We start from the raw sequence: 14,641 nt of genomic DNA, 5'->3' as shown, positions 1-14,641 counted from the left end.
TCTAAAAAGGCACTTCAGAGCAGCTCCAGTGTGCATCAGACACAGAGACTGGGATGGACAGACAGAGAGGCTGCAGCTGCAGCCGGAGCAGAGGTGTGAAAAGTCACACAACCCTGCTGGCAGAGGCTCTATTTATATCCTGGTATTCAGCAGGCTCATTGGTTACAATCCCTGTCAGTCAAACGTTTCCGCCGACGTGATTTGCTCAGAATTTACTGACGAAATGAGGTAGGTCCAGATCGGTCATTCTCGGTTGGCCGTTTAGGCCTCGGAGGCAGGCCAGAGTCACTTGATTGGTTGAAACGCGGTGTAAACATAAAGGAAAGACTTCAGTCGCCATTTTGAGTGCAAGACCGTGTGGATCTCTGTATGCTGAATAAAAATATGGACATAAATACAGTGAATATGAAACGCGCAACGCGTGTGCCCGCACGGAGCCGAGCTATTTGTGGATTATTTACTTATTTCAAGACATGTTTTGGACAAAATATTATACGTGGTGGTTTGGTCTGGATGCCGAAGCTTGGATTCTGGCCGTTTTTTGTGGATTATTTTCATCTTTGACCAGTAAAAGAGCGTCCAAAGGTGAGTTGTGCCCTTTAAATGTTTTGTTGTTTGTTGGAGAAAAGTGTTTATATTACCCGCTGTGGTAATCACATCTGAAAGTGGTTTATACCGGCGGATTCATGAGAATCTAAGCTTTCCATCGGCGTATAGTGTTTGTATAATCGCGTTTGCAGTTTCAGACATTTAGCAAATTGCTTATGCAGATCTCAAAGTGTACCGCGGGCGGGACACTGAAGTGCAACTGAAGCGCAACGGGTTAAATATTTACAAATTAGAAGTTTTGTACATGCTCAGAGTAAAACTTATCTGAGACCTTCATTTTCTTTAATTGAGCAATTTACAATTACTCATTTACAAGGCAGGGGGCAGTTATCAAAGCTCTATATTATGCTTCTGGATGGTATGAAGGAAAACTCCCACTCGTATTTATCATCTTGGAGGAATGATTTGCAGATAGATATATCCACAGAGGAATGGGAGAAGGCCTGCTTTTTGGCTCAAACCCAGAGTATTAATACCAGAGGCAGGTTATTGCAATATAAATGGCTCTTCAGGACCTACATTACTCCTGTTAAAATAAATCATTTTAACCCCAATATTCCGGACAATTGTTACAAGTGTAAGACAGAAAAAGGCACTTTGCTTCACTGCATATGGGAATGCCAGGAGATAAAAACATTTTGGAGGGATACCCTTTGCCTGATTTCAAGACTAACAGAATGCACAATCCCTGTTGAACCTAAATTGTGTTTGTTGCATATATATCCTGAGTGTTTGTATAATCGTGTTTGCAGCTTCAGACATTAAAGGAAATGCTTATGCAGATCTCAAAGTGTCCTGCGGGCGGAACACTGAAGCGCAACGAAGCACAACACTTGCCTCAAAATTCTCAGGATATATATGACGCGATATGAAAATTTATTCCTGAGCTCCGCCTTCCTCTCATAGACCCCCATGTTATTCCAAAAAGCGCCGGTTGCTGCCAACCAATCAAGTTCGAGCTTCAGCTTTGTCACGCTGTCAATCAACGGTTACGCGCACAGCAAGCAAGCCCATGCAGAGGTGGGCGAGCTACGCACTACGCAACCGCGCGCACATTTGTTTTGCTTGTGGAGGAGAGAGCATCAGGGATCAGCAACTTCCAGAAAAGTTACCAATCCCACGGCTTGTCAGGCCAAGAGACTGCAGGACGTTTTTTGGCTCGGGGTGCTCGCGTCGCTCCCCGACCACGGCCTCCATAGCCCGCCTGACGGCTTCGTTTAGATGCCCGACCTCTGGAGGAAGATGTTGGGGCGTCTGGGACATACTCTTCGTCAGAGGAGTCATGCAATTCTGAACTCTAGATAGAAATAAATAAACAATCTAACACATATACACGCGTAAATGCACTAAGTTTGATAAACAACGTCATCGAGAGGGATACACGAGTGTAATCACATATTGAAACTTTACTCGTTCGTCCTAGCAGATTCATGTTATTTTGGTATTAGGACAAGTTAGACTCAATACAGAATTCTAACGTAATTCCTTTATTATTTACTAAATGTACTAAATGTAGAAGAGGGGAAAACAGCAAAACAGGCGAGATGCTGCAGCACTCCGGGCACTCCTCTCATGTACTGCGCGCGTGCACAAATAAAGGGGCGAAATCAGAGGGAGGGAGGGACCAACAGTGTTTTGGGAGACGCTGCGATTCAAACTCCGGACAGCAGCTTTAAAGAAAATGAAGGTCTCAGATAAGTTTTACTCTGAGCATGTACAAAACTTCTAATTTGTAAATATTTAACCCGTTGCGCTTCAGTTGCGCTTCAGTGTCCCGCCCGTGGTACACTTTGAGATCTGCATAAGCAATTTGCTAAATGTCTGAAACTGCAAACGCGATTATACAAACATTATAGGCCGATGGAAAGCTTAGATTCTCATGAATCTGCCGGTATAAACCACTTTCAGATGTGATTACCATAGCGGGTAATATAAACACATTTGTCCGACAAAAAACGAATATCCATCCATCCTTTCTCTGTACACGGCTTCAACGTACACAGCGCGACTCACATTTCCGGGTTCATTATTACACACAGATGAAAATATTCCACAAAAAACGGCCATAATCCAACCTTGGACATCCAGACGAAACAAGCCAGTAACATATTTTGTCCAAAACATGTCTTGAAGTCGGTATATAATCCACGAATAGGTCGTTTTCAAGGAAATGCACCTCGCGATGCGCGTCCAATATTCCCTGTATTTCTCGTCATATTTTTATTTACAAATAGAATATTAGCGATTTTTTTGTACTGAAAATGGCTGGAATTGACTGCAGCTTAAAGGGTTAAAGAAATGTTTCCTTGGGAGGTTATACTTATCTATTAACTGTTGGAAAGACATCAGACAGTGTTCGGTAAATAAATCTCCTATTTTACTTATCCCCAAATCCATCCAGTGTTTGAAACCTGCCTCTTGTCTCCCAGATTTGAAACTATTGTTTCCCCAAATAGGAGTGAAGCATGACAATGTAATACTTTCATTCAGAAAGGTGTGAGCTTCATGCCAAATACATATGGTATTTTTTAGAAAAGGGTTCTGTGTTTGCTTCAGGAGTGTTTTTCTTTGTGCTGAATCAGGGGCGTCACTAGGTTTGAAGGACAGGGGTTCTTAGCCCCCAGGAGATGCACAGGATGTGAGGGAATGTTTAATTTCACAAACAACTAACAAAAACTGAGGAATTACTTTTTCACTTTTTGGACAGATTTAGATTTATTGAGAGATACTTTACTGTGTAAATGTTTTAGGCCACCTTGGCCATGACTTTTGCTCACAATACAATAATTCAGGGCTGCCAACTTGTGACCAGACATTTGAGTGAGATTTGGTTTGTGTGTGATGCTGGTGGGGGGTCTGGGGGTCCTCCCCCAGAAAATTTTGAAAATTATGGATCCTATTTCCTGCATCCTGGTGTATTTTAAGAGCATTTTGTTAAAATGTTATTATAGAGATAACATTAATGGATTAAAAAAAAAACACTGAGCTTCAAAAAAGCAGAAAAAAATCCCCCAGAGCAACGGCAGACAGTATTGAAAATGGTTCTTCATGTAAAATATGGATGAAAGTTCTGTGGCTGGATGAGTACAACACATTTCAGTATTTTTCATAAATATCTGCATAACTGAAATAACTCCAGCAGCCACTTTGTAACATTTGTCTTGGAGAACTCAGCAGCTTCTAGTTGACCACATCAGCAACTAAACAATAAAAAGTGCTGAAGCAAAAACAAAACATATCTTCAGAAGTTAAATTATCCATTCACTGAACAGAATTACAATCAGACACTAAACTCTGTCCCACAGGAGCAGGGTGAATAACTTATTAACTAGGCCCAAAAATAAATAATAAAGACTGTAAACTCAGAATAAATGGGAAAACTGGAAACAGGAAAAGAACAGGGAAAAATGAATTCTTGTGAGCCATGTTGTCCTCCCTGGTGGCCTCTTTTGAAGCCTTGATTATCTCTGGGGTGGGTTCTCATTTATGACACGGCTCCAAACCAGCCATTTTAATAGTCAAAATAGAGGAGACTGTTCCCTCTAGAGCTACACTGTTTCTGGTCTTAGTTCTGTTCAGTCCAACCAGTGAAAACAGAGCATCATAGAAGGTAGTCATATTAGGTCCAAAACTAGCAAAAGATGCTAGTTAGCGTTCCATCATGGGAGCAGCAGCAAAACCAGCAAACCAATGTTTTCATTCCATTAATTTGTCACTCAATGTGCAATGCTGAAGGTTTCATTTTCTGTTTACATTTAAATTGTTCACAATTTAAATTGAACCTTCAACAAAAACTTGAGAAATCCCACTGTCACGCCCCTCTGGCTGCAACGAGCCGGCTCATCAAGATAATGATGAGCGGCTGTGCTGAGTACACAGCCAGCGCGAATGAACAATCAGCGCCATATAAAACTGGGCTCCGTACGCAGTTCGACGCTGGTTCATTGTTCCATTGCCCTTGCCCTACGACGCACTCCGCCTTCATCCCTGCTCTCCGTTCATCGTCTCCGGCACGCCACTTTCCGGACTCTGTTCCCCCCTCTGGACTATTTGCCTTTCCCTGCCCTTGCCACACTCTCTTCTTCGGTTCCATCAGTTCTGCCCGCTTCCGCCTTCCCCAGTCCTGGACATTCAGTGAGTCTCTCTTCACCCGTAATTTAGTTTTGTTTTGTGGTTAGTTTAATTCGGCCTTCGGGTCCGCCCTTAGTTTAGTTCAGTTTAGTGTATTTTTCCCTGTCACTTCATTCCTGCTTCAGTTTACAAGTTTTCTGTATATATATATATATATATTCTTATCTATATTAAATCGTTATTTAATTCATCTATCTGCCTGCCTGCCTGCTGCTTGGGTTCACCCGCCCCGTTGCGTTACACCCACTGGTTTTGCTGCTGATGGAATGGTGCAATGCGTTTTTACATCATATTCATACCCTCTAAAGTTTATTTTGATGGTGATGGGCAGCAAAGATTTTTATGTTACAATGGTAGTTGTGGTAACAGTCTAAATCCTGATTTTTTATTTATTTATTTTTTTTAACCTGGTTTATGTTTTTTGTTTCTTTTTTTTCAACTATTGCAAGGTCTATCACATGAACCAGATAACTGTCATAAAGTCCAATGTATTCTCTATCAGCATAAATTAACTAAGGTTATAGTATTATCCCATAATGGTGTATAATTATGTGACCTTATTTGTTTATGACGTATATTTGGGCCAGGCTAATTAGGCTTATATATATATATCTCTTGGCTATCTCCACTTTCCAATCATTACTCTCCTAAATAAAAGCTCAAGTTAAATAAGTCTTATATTTTGCACCTGGACTGAAATGTTTCATATTCATATCAAGTTCCAGAAAAATCCAAGACTGTCTGCATCACAAATTACAGTCTCCTGTGAAATCCTTCAGACTCACCTTTCCAGTAGAAGTTTCTCCCCTCTCACTCTCTCTGCTCCTCTGACCTGACTCCTACAGGTCAATAAGGGGTGGTGGAGTGATTATAATTAATGCATTATTATTTTTATTCCCATAATCATGTGTGAATGAGCTCAGGTCCTGTTTCACTGTGTGCATCTGATGCTGGAGCTGATGCTCCAGAAGGAAGTCACCCCAAAGATAGCATATGGTTAAAAAAAAAAACAGTGCACACCCAACTCTATGAACAACCAGAACCTTCACAGTGCATTTCAGACTAACTAGCTAGCTAAGTAGCAGCGTTCTTTGAGAGCTGAAATGTAACTTTTGACCACAAAACAACAAAGATAAGACGTGCACAGAGACACAGCAGCATCTCACACTGCCTCCTGTACAGGGACTCTCTCCTACAGAATGTGAAGCCAGGTTTGATTAGTCAAACAGGGAGCATTTGGTTCATTAATTACATGGGACTTTCTGCTGTTCGCTGGGGGACTGTAGCTAACTTATTGTTACTATCAGCAGTGATGAATACTTACTCTCCTGAAAACATTTGTATATCCATTCTTGTTCACGTTCTTCTCCTAAAGCTGCTCTAGTCGGTTCTGTGTGCTCCTCCTCCCAGTAAACACATGCTGCAGGTACCGAATGCAGCCTGGGTTGGAGGGAAAACGTGGACTGGATTTCAGTGATGTGGTCATGCTCTTTATGAACAAGTGGAATGGACTGGATAACGACACACCGACTCAGACTCTCTACCTTCCACTATGAAGTGAAGGGAAACTAAGATTTTTGATCATATTTAAGTTAATAATGACTGGTTATGTGATTATTTAAACTCATATTCTGGCCACATTATATTGAATTTTTGTTAAAAAAAAAAACTTTTTTAAAAAAATATAAATGAACATAAAACTATTTAGGGGGGCTTAAAAATATTTTAGGGGGCCTGAAGCCCCCCTAAAAGAGGCCTAATGATGCCACTGTGCTGAATAGATATATGAACAACACGGAAGTTCTATTGAGCTACCCTCCATCTCCACCCAGGCTGGAACATCTTCATTTAGAAAATAAAACAAGGCAGCCCGAAGCTGAGCAGCCCAGTAGTAAAGTTTCATATTGGGCAGCCTTAATCCCCCCCTTTCGTAAGGCAGGTAAAGGAGAGGAAGACACACTATGGGACGCTTATTATTCCAAATAAAGTTGGTGATAATTCTCTTCAGCTTGTTAAAGAATGAGGCTGGAAGATGAAGAGGGATCGATTGAAATAAATACAGGAATTTAGGTAGTATTGACATCTTAATAATATTAATTCGCCCAATCATAGAAATTGGAAGTGAACCCCATCCTTCAAGCGTGTCCTCTACCCCTTTCACCAATGGGTCATAGTTGGCAGACAGAATGCCGTCAACCTCTGGGGTTATTTTAATTCCCAAGTACGTGAACCCCTCAGTAACGTTGGCATAATGAGTTTGAATCGGTGGGTTTTCCCTCTCCTCTTTATTCAACATTAATAGAGCACTTTTTGAACAATTTATTTTATATCCAGAGAAAAGTCCAAATTCACTCAGAATTAGGTTTAGCCCTCCAAGTGAGGTTTCTAGGTTTGTTAAAAAATAAAACAATATCATCTGCAAAGGGAGCTAAACGATGTTCTCTCTTCCCAATTGTAATTCCTGTAATTTCAGCTGATTGCCATACAGCCATAGCTAAAGGTTCTATAGCCAACTCAAATAATAGTGGAGACAAGGGGAAACCTTGTCGTGTGGAGCTACACAGTTTAAAAGGTGTGGAATATTGAGTATTAGTTAAAATTTCTGCCATTGGCTTTGTATATAATAATCTCATCCACTTTAGGTATTTATCACCGAATCCAAATCGTTTCAAAATGTCGAAGAGATAGCCCCATTCGATTCTATCAAAAGCCTTTTCTGCGTTTAATGATAGGATTGCATGCCCTTTAATATTTTGTTTGGTAGATAGAATATTCAAAAGTCTACGAGTGTTGTGAAAGGCTTGCCTATGTAGAACAAAAACATTCTGATCATTATTAATTACATTTGGAAGAACAGTCTCTATTCTTTTCGCCAAAGCTTTGAAAATGTCTTGTATATCTCTACAGGTAGACCATCGGGTCCAGGGGCCCGCCCACTATTCATGCTCTGTAAAGCTTGTAGTAACTCCTCAATGGTTAATTTAGTTTCAATACCAATTTTCGCCTCTTCTGCTATGGTAGGAAAATTGAGTCTGTCTAGAAAATTGTTCTGGTCCTCCGATCCATCTTGACATTCAGACTTTAGAGATTTTTATAATAATTTGCAAAGGATGTATTTATTTCATTAGGATCAGTTAACTGTTTTCCCTCTTCAGACTTTATCATATTGATAGCCCTCTCCGTTTGTACCTTTTTATCCTCCATGCCAACAATTTTCCCACCTTTTCTCCTTGATCGTAATAGGACTGTTTTAACCACAGCAAATTCGAAGCTATTTTGCTTGTAGTTAATTAATTATATTGAGCTTTCAAGTGAAGAATCTCTTGCTGCTTTCCTGGATTGATTTGATGGAAGAGCTGCCTTTCTAGTGCCTTTACCTTCTGTTCAATTATATTCAATTGCTCATAATATTTTTTTGATTTATATCAAGTATAACTTATTATTTCACCTCTTAAAAATGCTTTAAAAGCTGCCCATTTTATTGAGGCACTAGTTTGATTAGTGTTTACAGAGAAATATTCGTCTATTTTCTGGTCGAGAAATTTCACAAAATCAGGATATTGGAGCCACTTAGACTGGAAGCGAAACCTGGGTGGAGAGGAGGATGCCTTAGGCAGTTGCATAATCATTGAAATTGGAGCATGGTCCAAGAGTAATATGCTATCGTACCAGCATTTCTTGATTATTGATAATAGAGAGTTTGTGATCAGTAAGTAATCTATCCTCGAGTATGTTTTATATGTACTCAAGAAGCATGAGTACTCCCTTTTATCAGGGTTAAGACACCTCCAGGTATCTACAAGATTGAGATCAGACATGAATTTCTTGATAACTTTTCTTGTCTGTTGATGAGAAGCATCAGTACCTGTCGAACGATCTATCATTGGGTCCAAAACGCAGTTAAAGTCTCCGCCAATTATGTAATGACCCGGGGATGAAGATATGGACAAAAATAGATTTTCATAGAAAGCTGGATCATCTTTGTTGGGTGCAAATATATTTATTAAGCTGACTAAAATAGAGTTTATAGTCCCACTGAGTATGACATATCTCCTCTCTGATTCTGTGTTTCACATGAAAGGGAACTGATTTGTGGATAACTATCATCACTCCTCTCGAGTGGGAATTAAAGCAGGCTGCATGAATCTCACCTGGCCATCTTTTTCGGATCCTACCCATATCTTCCTTTTTCAGGTGATTTTCTTGTATGAAAGTGATTTTGGACTCCATTTGTTTGATTCTACTGAACACCTGTTTCATCTTCACTAATCTATTAAGACCCCGTATATTCCAGCTGGAAATCTTCAAATCTATTTTGTTAGCCATAAGACTATTTCAATCAGTTCCTTTTTGCACTTGACAGAGCAATGAAAGAAAAGTAAAAGAAAAGTAAAAAAAGTAAAATAAATAAATAAAATAAAAATCACAGTAAAATAGGATTATCATCAGCATGAGAATGGCGCACACTTCCCCAAACGAAGCATGTGCTAGAAAAAACCCACAGTAGAGAAATGGCATCACTAGCGCTTACATCCACCGGCACATGGGCATAATACAATAAAGATTAAAAAATATATGTGTATGTGTGTGTGTGAGCCGGCACAAGGGGATGTGGCATTTAATTTGTGTTCTTCTTTATATTTTTGTTTGTTTTGCATGTATTTATGGTTTATTGGGTTGTTTTGCATGTACACACGTGGACAAAATTGTTGGTACCCCTCAGTTAAAGAAGGAAAAACCCACAATTCTCACTGAAATCACTTGAAACTCACAAAAGTAACAATAAATAAAAATTTATTGAAAATTAAATAATCAAAAACAGCCATTACTTTTGAATTGTTGATTAACATAATTATTTAAAAAAACAAACTAATGAAACAGGCCTGGACAAAAATGATGGTACTTCTATAAAAGATTGAAAACTATTTGACCAGAGTGACATGATTAACTCAGGTGTGTCATTTAATTGACATCACAGGTGTTTCCAAACTCATAATCAGTCAGTCTGCCTATTTAAAGGGAGACAAGTAGTCACCCTGCTGTTTGGTGAAAAGGTGTGTACCACACTGAACATGGACAACAGAAAGCGAAGGAGAGAATTGTCCCAGGACATCCGAAAAAAAATGATAGACAAACATCTTAAAGGTAAAGGCTATAAGACCATCTCTAAACAGCTTGAAGTTCCTGTGACAACAGTGGCTCATATTATTCAGAAGTTCAAGACCCACGGGACAGTAGCCAACCTCCCTGGACGTGGCCGCAAGAGGAAAATTGATGACAAATTGAAGAGATGGATCATTCGAATTGTATCCAAAGAGCCCAGAGCAACCTCCAAAGAAATTAAAGGTGAACTCCAAGGCCAAGGTACATCAGTGTCAGATCGCACCATTCGTCGTTGTTTGAGCCAAAGTGGACTTCATGGGAGACGACCAAGGAGGACACCACTGCTGAAAAAAACTCATAAAAAAGCGAGACTGGAATTTGCAAAAATGCATGTTGACAAACCACAAAGCTTCTGGGAGAATGTCCTTTGGACAGATGAGACCAAACTGGAGCTTTTTGGTAAGGCACATCAACTCTATGTTCATAGACTCAAAAACCAAGCATACGAAAAAAAGAACACTGTCCCTACGGTGAAACATGGAGGAGGCTCAGTAATGTTTTGGGGCTGCTTTGCTGCATCTGGCACAGGGTGTCTTGAAAGTGTGCAAGGTACGATGAAATCTGTGTGTTTACCTAAGGGTTCCCAGCGTGCCAGAGGAGAGGCTAGCTCGGTGGAAGTCTGAGATGAGTGAAGCGGCGTCGTGAGCTGACACACGTAAGGGCAGTGGTTTCCTTCACCTCCGGTGTGACCAAGGGAACCTCACCGACTTGGATCGGAAGACTGCCTGCATCCCCAACTGCACTTTAGCCCCCTGCTCAAGGACGGTGCCATTTTTAGTTTGTTTTAAGTGGTTTTTATTTACATTGTGCATTTTTGGCCCATTTGTTTTATTGTATTTTAATGGACTTTTAGGATAAAAACTATATATATTTTTTTTATTCATGGGCATTTTTAAATGGTTTTAATCATATTCTGTATTAAATCCGAATAATTGCACCTCTCCTGTCTGTCCTCCTTGGCAAATTCAAAGTGTGCTCCACCCGGTCATAACTCAAGCTCTGCAATATTTGCTCCTCTGGTCATTTACTCACACATTCCACAATTCAGCCTTTTCCCATAACCCATCATCACATGTGTGTGTGTGTGTGTGTATATATATATATATATATATATATATATATATGTATACACACACACACATACATTCTGGTTGATAAAACTGCATGTGTATTCAAATTGGGTATACAAAACGAAAATTCACAGGAGTCAACAACCTGTGTTCTCCACTACTTGTAACTTAGATAGCTCCGTGAAATAATTAATCAAAATAATATTTAGAGGCATTTATCAGACCAACTGTAAAGAAGGAAAAGAAACAGGAGCAAGGAAAAGAAAAACAAACAAAATAACTTATCTCCTCAGCTCGAAAAACGGGTCCCTCGTGCCAGTGACGAGTGTGCATCATTGCTGGATGGATTTCAATGTCCGAATCAGAACCGACGTGGTGGTCCGGGAGTCACCCTCCTTCTCAGTTCTCGGAGGATCCCCGCACAGGCGATTGCATCCCTTGTAGATATTCCTCTGCTTCACGAACCAACTTGAAGATCCGGCGTTGGCCCGCGTGTGTAATCACCAGGTGGGCTGGGTAGAGCATGCCGTAGCGTACATCCAAGGCTCTGAACCAGGCCGTCACACCGTCAAATTGCCGCTGACGCTGGCGGGTCTCTGACGACAAGTCCGGGAAAAATCAGAGATGCTGGTTTCCGTGTCGTACTTCCCCCATCCTCCTGGCAGCTCTCAGGGTCTTCTCACAGTCTTTAAACTTCACAAACCTGATAATGATGGCTCTGGGTTTAGGAGACCCACTCGGGTCTACCTGGCCGACACAGTAAGCTCTCTCAATAACCGGTACAGGAGTAAGAGTGTCTCCCAGAGTTTTAGGGAGCCACTCTACCAGAAATGCACACGTCAGCCCCCTCAGTTTTTTCAGGGAGACTAACCAGCCTCAGATTAGAACGTCTAGCCCGGTCTTGTTGCTCCTGAACTTTGTTGCTCAGAGTTTCGACAGTTTTTTCGAGGCGTGCAGCTTTCTGCTGGAGAATTGTTACGTTGTCCTCCGTTTGTGAAAGGCGCCCCTCCGCTTCGTCAATTCTCTTAGCATGAGCCTCAATGTCCACCTTAATCCCATTTATAGCTTCCATCACATCAGCAGACTGCCTTGTGGTGTCTTGTTTTAGAGAACGAATCTCTCTCAGGATGTCATTATTCGTGGCCATGTCCGTTCCTCCCGTTATTTCCTCATCTGCAACTGCCACGATACTAGCATCCATGCTAGAGGAGCCCGCCTCCGTGCTAGCCACGTCTTTCCGTGATCCTATTTTAGATATTTGCTGGCCCGTTTTACTACCTTTAGGCGGCATCTTTTCCAACAATGCTTTAAAAACACTGCAGAATAACTATTTGTCGGTGGAGTTTCAGGTATATTCCAGAAAGTTAGCAGGGAGCCGTGTTACCTGCAGCCAGTCAGTGACGCACCATAACCGCCAGCTGCTCCTAATTAGCAGAGTCAGAGGGGCACGGGAAGGGCGTGGCAGATACTGTCACTGCTACTATACTTGTAATACTAGTACACATGCTGAAACTACTTCTACGACTCTAACAGCTACTTATACTACTATTGCTGCTTGTACTTTTAGTATTACTACTACTGCTTGTACAACTATACTACAGCTACTATTAATCATCTGGTATTTGGTTGTCCAGCTGTTAGCCCATGTTAGTGTTTTGCTAGTGGCTAACTAGCTAGCTCTCATAGACTGGAAGCTCTCAACAAGATTTAATAATGAAAAAAGAGCCAAAAACTATTTTTACCTGTGGAAAGTTATTCCAAGTTTCCTTGTCTTGATCGTGCGACGTTGTGTGCAACTGTATGCAGCACAGTGAGCTGGCATTCTTCTTGTTTTAGTTTTCGTGCCACTGACATCAATGGAAAACACTGAAACTTTGCCCCTACTAGCTTAGTGTCTCCGTCGGCACGGCGCTCAGAGGGGCGTGTCGTATCTACTCTTCATATCTATGGAACACACCCCAAGTCTGCAGGGGCCCATACATTGTGCGTCCACGCCATATCCGGTGGTCACCGTGGGAACCAAATATGTAATATGAGATGGCAAGTGGAATCATTAACTCCACTACACATGTAGAACATCATGAAATGTTCAGGTGAATAGTTAACGGTGAACGGAGACACACTGTGAGGAAGAGAGGATAGGCTCATAATATGGTGTCTAGGGCTGCACGATATTGGAAATATGTGCGATATGCGATATGGGTGTCAAGAACTGCGATATTGATATATATTGCGATATTGGTGCCATTTTCCGATGTGATAGCCACTTGTTTCTCTTCTTGCAACCCCCAGTTCGTCAACACATCCCACAGGGCAGGCGCTATATTTTCACCGGTGTGGGAGTCCGGAAAGTAGGAGACTTCGAAGCAGCGCATTTTCAGATCAAAGTAATTTGTGAGAAATTGAACAGTAAATCTGACGTAGGGCTCAGTAGTACGACTGGACCATAAATCTGTGGTGCTTGCAAAGAAATCCACATTATTAAGCTCTGCTTTTACAGACCCCAAGCATGCTTTGTACATCTGTGGAATGGCGACTTGATAAATAGTTTTGTGATGGCACTTGATATCTGCGGTCGAATTTTCAGCATATTCAAAAAACGTTCTTTGCACACGACATTAATGGAGAGTGTGCATTTGATGATATAATGTGTAATGGTCGCAGTTAAACCTTGGTTGCGCTTGGAAGTTTTTTCATATGGTGTAACAGAAGAAAAACTTTCACCAATTGTTGTCTGTGTGCTTGTCTTTCGTTTGTCTGCCTTCATGGGAGTAGCTCGTGGTGTTTTAGATTGTAAGAAAACGGCATACAGTTCCTCGTGGTTGTGTTCGAGGTGGCTGACTTGCAATTTTTCGGCATGATTTGCAAAGTTCTTGTATCTGTGACTCGTTCTGTCTCCTAAAGCCGTAGTACTCCCAAATTTTGGAGGTGCGCTGTTTTTTAGGCACAAGTTGTTCGTTACAGTCGTCTTTCTTGTGTCCTGCCATGTTGTGGCACTGGTAGCAAAAGTGCTATTCGGGGTGGGGGAGGGGGGTTTAAGGTCGCGCTCAATTGGTCAAGTAAATGGCTATGCATGCAAAAAGCATGATTTATACATCTAAATAATCATAAAATTATCGTGCAACTTTGCGATATGGATATCGCACTTACCATTATTGCAAAAACGATATTTTTTGATATATCGTGCAGCCATAATGGTGTCTGTTAGTTGATGTTTGTGGAGTTTTAAAATCGTGATCGTTGTGTTGATTGACCCTGCAAGCAAGAACCAAAGTTTCCTGTTCAGAGGTGCTGGGAGTGTTTATCTGAACTACTCCACACTGACAGCAACTGCATTGTGTTATCAAACAGTTTAATAATAAAACTCTGACAGAGGACTCAGTCATTCCATCATTTCAGTCCAGAGACATAATTCCATGTATAGAGATCATTCATGATCTAAAGAAAGCACACGTACAGAGTTAGAGAGTCTTGAAGTAATGTGTTCAACTGCATTCCACTATTAACATGTTGGGTTTCACTGATGAGTCAAATCAACAGTACAGTAACCAGCAGTAAAATATAAATAACATTAAAATCCAAATGCCCTGACAGGTTTGAAGGCTGGAGAGGACAACAGCTTTATTCAGACAGATTTTAACGGATCCCCATCAAACCTGTCTGTGTGG

General features: G+C 41.0%; 3 protein-coding genes across 7 annotated transcripts in view; all 3 read left to right on the top strand.

The window, feature by feature from the left end:
• LOC127534684 (zinc finger protein 239-like) overlaps positions 1 to 14,641 on the top strand; it is a 214,726-nt gene that overhangs the window by 158,632 nt on the left and 41,453 nt on the right. The window lies entirely within an intron of this gene.
• Positions 1 to 14,641, top strand: part of LOC110946270 (zinc finger protein OZF-like) — a 97,280-nt gene that overhangs the window by 42,375 nt on the left and 40,264 nt on the right. The window lies entirely within an intron of this gene.
• LOC127534685 (zinc finger protein 239-like) overlaps positions 1 to 14,641 on the top strand; it is a 121,833-nt gene that overhangs the window by 90,962 nt on the left and 16,230 nt on the right. The window lies entirely within an intron of this gene.

Source organism: Acanthochromis polyacanthus, chromosome 7 (assembly GCF_021347895.1).
Source record: "Acanthochromis polyacanthus isolate Apoly-LR-REF ecotype Palm Island chromosome 7, KAUST_Apoly_ChrSc, whole genome shotgun sequence".
Taxonomy (NCBI): Eukaryota; Metazoa; Chordata; class Actinopteri; family Pomacentridae; genus Acanthochromis; species Acanthochromis polyacanthus.
This window is presented reverse-complemented; position numbering and strand designations above follow the sequence as displayed.